This window comes from Mirounga angustirostris, unplaced genomic scaffold, assembly GCF_029215605.1.
Source record: "Mirounga angustirostris isolate CCGP_5_RB_7025 unplaced genomic scaffold, mMirAng1.0.hap1 SCAF_11, whole genome shotgun sequence".
Taxonomy (NCBI): Eukaryota; Metazoa; Chordata; class Mammalia; order Carnivora; family Phocidae; genus Mirounga; species Mirounga angustirostris.
Window position 1 is genome coordinate 106,650,292 of NW_026991719.1, and position 6,569 is coordinate 106,656,860.

Genomic DNA, 6,569 nt, shown 5'->3' on the forward strand with positions numbered 1-6,569 from the left:
GTATATAACAACATGGACGGATCTTAAATATGTCGAATGAAAGAAGCCATACAAAAAGAGAGTACATGGTATATGATTCCATTATATAAAACTCTAGAAAATGCAAACTATTACAATGAGTAGTAAATAAGCCCTAGAGCTCTAATAAACGGAATAGTAAATATAGCTAACAATATTGTATTATAATCATCAAACTTGCTATAGAGTCTCTTAATCCCACACAGTCTTGAATTGCTCTTTAATCACTAGAAAAAAAGGATAATTAGGTACCGTGATAGAGGTGCTAATTATCATTACAATGGTAACCACATTACAATATGCAAATAGCCCACTATGGGGCTAAGTGCATGTGTATTACTACATACAGCTCTAGAATTGGGTTTAGATCCTTCAGAGCAGGAGGCTGGGCCTGCTGTGGTGGTTTTTGTTTTGTTTTGTTTTGTTCTGTTTTTCATCAGTGTGGAACCAAGAAAGTGGTCAGCTAATGTAATGAGATAGGTGTTTTCTGTGCATGGATTCTCACAGAACCAGTAAAGCTGAACTAGCTTCTTTTATCCTCTGGGGGCATTATGGGAAAAAGACAAATTATCTCCTAAATCTATGTTTAAGTACCTCCTTGCTATCAGGTCATCGGGAATTTGGGGAGGTTAAGACTAATTGCCCACTCTCCCATCCCCCAAGGCCTAGCAGTTCTAACCTGAGGGGAGGAGACCAAGGGACTGAGTGAAGTGGCTCAGGGGTGGTCCATGGGTGGTCCAGTTTTTCCTGGGCAAACACAAGCCATCTGATAGCAGATGGAACCTCCAAAGTACTTTCAGGGAGGCCTCGAATGGGGATGGCGCACAGCCCCCGGGAACTCGTCTGGGCAAACGCAGTGCCCCAGCTCCAACCCAAACGCCTCTGGGCATTGGCCCAGAATGGACGCATCATCTAATTCTAGTAAAAGGACAGAGAAAGTGAGAAGTGGCTGGTCAGTTGGCTCCTAGAATTCTACACTCAGCAGAGTAATAACAGACCAATGGTTGCTAAATTCTTGCCAGGGGTACAACATGAGGCCTTCTCTCAAAGGAACCAACTTCTTATTCCTGCAGCAAATGATACTCAAGATGAGAGTGGTGGGGTGCCTGGGTGGCTCAGTTGGTTAAGCGTCTGCCTTCGGCTCAGGTCATGATCCCAGGGTCCTGGGATCGAGTCTCACATCGGGCTCCCTGCTCAGCGGGAGTCTGCTTCTCTCTCTCCTCCCTGCTCATGCTCTCTTCTCACTATCTCTGTCTGTCTCTCTCTCAAATAAATAAATAAAATCTAAAAAAAAAAAAAAAAAAGATGAGAGTGGCGAAGAGATAAAGATGGCAATGTTAATAAAAACATTAAGGACTTGAGTTTTGCTCTTCACAGCACCACTTTCTAAGCCTGCCACTTGGAAAGACTATTCCACACACACTTCTTCCGGGTCCCCTCCTTCTCCTGTGTGGGGGCAGACTTAACAAAGCGTTAGCAGGAAGATAAGGAAAATCTCCCTCTCAGTTTCAGGAATGGGTACGGCAGGCCGTGCCAACGCTGCCAGAGAAGCAGTTGATCCCTGGAGTTGGCAAAGCCAAGGGTGTATGAAGGGAAGTGACAGCAAGAACAGCCACGGGCATCACAACAGCTAGCCCCGTGGGGCGGTAACTGTGCGCCCGGCACCATGCGGAGTGCCCTACGTGCAGTCTCTCGTTTAATCCTCCTTGCGACCCTGTGAGGTGGGCACGGGAACCCAGCGCGGTTAAGTGACTAGCCCATACTCACACAGTCAGTAAGCAGTAGGTCTGCAGTGAGAACACAGCCTGTACTCCGCCCCCCCGCACCCTTCTAGACAACGCACTTCTCTGGAAGGATATTAGGTTAGACTGGAAGAGGAAAGGAAGCTTGAGGAAGGGCAGATGGACTGAGAAGCAGGGAGTACCAGCAGTGGGACAATAAAATGGTCCCTCAGGAAGGTGGGAACCTAAGGCCAAGCTTGCTCAACCTGGGCAAGCTGCTTAACCTCTTTCTTCCTCTTGGTTTAAGAAATGTTCCAGCACTTTCCCTTGCAGAACCTCCTGCATGAGACACCTTTCTCTGAGCCTCCTTCTCCTCCTATAGAAGGCTGGGGTCTCTGCCAAAAAATTCACCTTAGGACGTGATTCCCCAGCCAAGAAGCCAGGGCACTCTGGTGTGTCCCTGTGGTGTTGCAACGTGCTGGGGAGGGGGCAGGGAAAGAGGGCAGTGAGAGAGGAAAACTGATGCGGGGGAGGGGAGGATATGTGTGTGTTTGGGTGTTTTGCTCCAGTTAAACGCAACAAGAGCCCAGTTCCCCTCTCCACTCAGCCATGGGAGACACAGAAGCAGCAGAACAAATACATGGCTAGTCCTTGCCCTTGCCTGGGTGGTCTGGACAGAAACAGTGGGACTGTCGAGACTCTTGGGTTCCCACTGAAGAAATGAAAATCTCTGTCCTTCACCTGAACCTCCTGGCTTTCAGAGGAATCCCAGACCCCTGGGGAAAGGTGGGATCCAACCACCCATGCCCGCTGTGAACACCACTGGTGTGTCGGTTTTCCTGTCCCTTTGGTGCCCTCTACCTCTCTTCCCCTCTCTCCACCCGCCTCCCCCAGGGCCTGTGTGTGTGTGTGTGTGTTGGTGGGGGTGGGGAGCTCAAAATGAAATCCCCTCAGCTTGGGTGGCAGGGAAGCCTGCCTACCCTTTGTGTCTTATCAATACACGCTGGGCTCCCTGGGCTCCTGGTCCAGGCCGGCCACTTTCTATCTCCTGGAGTGGAGATTGGGGGGTTTGCTCTGAGCCACCCACACTGGCTGACCTGGTCTTTTATGTGACATGCATTTGCCAAACAATTATCCAGGCTTCGAAGGTCAGTCTGTGGCCAGGGAAGACAGAGAAAGGCGTCTTTTCTCCCTTTTCGCCCAGCCAAATCTCCCCCGCGCAGCCCCACCCCCCCTCCCTTCAAGGTCTAGCTCGAGCTCGGCCCTCACAAAGGCTTCCCCCCCTCCCTCCAGCTGCCGACCTCAGAGCCCTGGCCGCCTCTGGCCCCTGCTCCGAGGAGCACAATTAGCACCTGACCAGCCACTGACCTGGCTGCCTGTCCTCGCCTCTGATTGTTTCAGTGTCTTAGTCATCTTTCCCCCACCACCTCCTTCGCTCGTCTCCTCCACAGTGCCTAGCACAGGTTGGGCACACAGTAGGTGTTAATAAATGGCTGTTGAATTGAAACTCAGCAGCCCCTGTGAGGTCAGAACCCTCAACGAGCACCCCGACCAGCAGTTCCTTGGCAACCAGCACTGGGGCCCGAGCTAGAGGGCATTACTGGCGAGGCCACGATTACCGGCCATGTGAGGCTCAGCGGCCAGAGATTTGCAGGCAGGTTGGTGTTGATGAGAAAAGCCCCTGACCTCTAGGAAAGTGCCCATGGGATTCTGGGTACCTCGGATGAGTTTCCTTTCTCCCCTGCAGAACTAGTTTTCAGTCTGAGAACCACAAAGGGAATAAATTGGCAGTGAAGCCAGAAACCTCTTTGCAGCTTAGAAATCCTGGAGAGATAACCAAGCCGAGGCTGGGGTCAGGCCCAAGCTTGAGAAGAGAAGGCTGCCCTAAGCCCTTCCCAGCTCAGCAGGGAACCTCCGGGAGGTGGTGGGGGTGTGTCAGAGGGCTAGAGGGGTGTTTGGGGGGTGGCACTAAGTAATGCTGTCCTGCCCTGGGACCCAACCCAATCATGCCATTTGCAGCCCATGAAGGAAGCAGGTCTCCCTTTCCCCGTCATTCATCCAATTCCCAAAGCAGTTCAGAAGGTGCATCCAGACCAGAACCCCGCTGGGGTCCCCAGGCAAGGAGAAGTCTCCAAGTCTGGGATGCCTGGCTCCCCACACTAGCTCAAGTATTCCAGCCTGGCTTCGAATTATGGTTATTTATATAGATGACCTAGACGCTCTCCCTGGCTCCCTCCCACACCCTGCACCCCAACTCTGGCCTACAACAGAAGCTATACACAATCCTGAAAGGCATGTGGCATCTTCTTCACCTCCGTATTTTCTCACTGCCACTTCACTGATGCCTGCTATGGGGACTGGCTCTTGGCAAACGTTTGTTGAGTGGAATGAGTTTTAGGCCCTGTATTAAGATAATACCATAATGCTGGTTCGTGCTCACTATGTGCCATATACTCTTCTAATAAACAGCTTATGTTTATTGATGTATTTGATCTTCGGAGCAACCTTATGAGGTAGGGCTCATTTGACAAATGGGGAAACTGAGGCATACAACTGCCTGGGATCACATAGCTAGTAAATAACAAAGCTGGGTTTTAGACCCAGACAGTCTGGATCTAGGGATGGAAGGTAAAATGAGAAAGTTGGGGGTGGGGGTGGGGGGCGCGGCAAGGCCCAAGGCCAAGCTTAGGAGCAGGGATTTCCCTGGGAAAGCAATCCCCTCAGCCTGCGCCTGGCTGGGCCTCTTCAGAGACAAAAGCCCTGAATTTTGCAGGCCAGGGGCATTTTGGATAGTCTATTAATCAGGCCTATGAATGACAGACCACAACACCCTCATTTTTAGATCCCAACATAGGACAGAGAAGACAGAAGCCACTGTACCACCACTTTGCACCAGTCAGGGGGAGAGCAGATTTCAGGCCCCCAGCTTGTCCAGGGGTGGGCGCCAGTTCCTGAGCAACGACGGAGCAAACAGTGCAGCAGTGGGAGGAATGCCAGACATAGCTGCAAACAAGCCACTCCTTCGGCTCACAGCTAGAGCCTGGGTGAGGGTGGCAACGTGGAGCCTGCTCAACAGCCGCCCCCCCCAACATCCCAGGCTTTGAACAGAACCCAGCCCCAGAAACAACCACATGCAAGGCATCCTCTTCCCCACACGGGCCAGGATAACAAGTCCTCCAAGATAGTTAAGTCTTTCACTTAACTCAAGACAGCTCCCCCGCTAGGCTGTTTCTGCTCTGGGTCCACTGAATCAATGGTTGAGAAAGTGCCTTCTAACCGGTAAAACCCTGTGTAACTAACTGCGAAGAGGGATTTGCATTCTTACCGGGCATACGTGTGCCCTAGGCATTTTTAGTGCCAAAGTGTCTGGTCTCCCTGCAAGGGGAGAGCTAGATCTGTTCCCTTCACCCCTCTCCAACCTGGCACTCAGGCCAGGGGTCAGCTTGCAGGGGGTGAGTCCCCGATGGGCGTGCCCACCAGCTGTTGGGGCCAAGCAGCGGTGGCTCAGGCCCTGGGGTGGTGACCTCACTTCCGCTCCTACCTCCCCACCTCCCTAGCACTCCTCCCATCTGAGGCCCCACCAGGCCAAAATCGAGAAGTCCAAGGTTAACTGTTCCTCCCCACTTTAAGAGCTAATTAAAATGATTAGCCACAATGAACTGTCAAACATTAACCAGAAGAAGCTGCAGGACCAGACAGGCCTCTATCTCGAGCATAGGGATGAGGGGCAGGAATCAAACTGCCATCAAATCCCACGGCGGGGGTGGGGGGGCAGCCAGGGAGAACCTGGCTGAGCGGAGGTACCAAGGGGTCAGGAGGTGACTCTGGTCAGGAAGGCCATGTCCCTACACACAGTCCTGAGGAGAGGGCAGCAGAGTCAGGGTGCGGTGGAGGGACGAGAAATTCGTAAAGCGGACACCGCCGCCGCAGTTCCCCAAAGCAAGGCGCTGGCGGCAGGGCACCCCGCGCTGTGCGGCCACTCAATCCCCTCGCCGGCAGCAGAGGAGGGAACCGAGTGGCGGGAGAAACCGGGAGAGCGGGAACGCGGGAGCGGGAAGGCTGGTGTCTTGCTCACACGGGAACTCTGGCCCCTGCCAAGAGGTCTCTATTTTGGCGATCCAATTATCCAAGTCATAGGGGTGGGTGGGTGGGTAGGTGTGTGCGCGCGCGCGTGCTTTACACTAGTGTGTGCTTTACACTAGTGAGTGTGTACTTTACACTAAGGCTCCTGGCCCCGGAGGCGCTAGGGGCCGCCCGATCAATCTGGCTGCCCCGCCACCGCACGGTCTGACCTCCCGCCCTCGAGCACCGAGCTTTTGGGGGCCTTCCGTCACGATCGGCCCCGTCACGGAACCCCCGCGGCCCGGGGCGCGGGAAAACTGGCTTCCCACCCTGGCTCGGGAATTCGATTCCGTTTCTAACCCCGGCTCAGAAGCGCGGGTTCCCCAACACACACGCGGTGGGGCGAGGCAAGGGCGGGACTCAACACGCCGCGGCTCTCCCACCATTCCCTGGGCCCCCAACCCCGACACGCCGGGGCCCCAGCGTCCCCGATCCCGCCCTCAGGCAAACTTCTCGAGGTCCCCGAAGGCTCGAAGAACCGGCGCCATCGACGTACCTGAGGCCGAGTGGGCTCGATCGCCGGGCTGGGGTCGGTCGCTGCGGTCTCCTCCCCGCTCCGGGGGCCCAGGCGAGGGTCCCCAGCTGCCTCCCGCCCTCCCCCCCCTCCCCACCGCCCAGCCCGCCTCCGCCCCTCAGAAGCCGGGCCGGGCCAGTGGCGCCGGGACCTCGGCGCCGGCGAAAGGAGAAGTGGAAGTTGAGCGTGGCGCC

At 54.5% G+C, this 6,569-nt stretch overlaps 1 protein-coding gene across 5 annotated transcripts in view; it reads right to left on the minus strand.

The window, feature by feature from the left end:
* ELF4 (E74 like ETS transcription factor 4) overlaps positions 1–6,569 on the minus strand; it is a 43,438-nt gene that overhangs the window by 28,295 nt on the left and 8,574 nt on the right. Inside the window, exon 1 of one of the 5 annotated variants that reach the window (XM_045882441.3) lies at positions 6,358–6,494. The exons of the other annotated variants lie outside the window; for them this stretch is intronic. The gene's annotated coding sequence lies outside the window, so the exon portion shown is untranslated. Of the gene's footprint in view, positions 1–6,357; positions 6,495–6,569 lie in introns of those variants that run through there. 5 annotated transcript variants of the gene reach the window in all.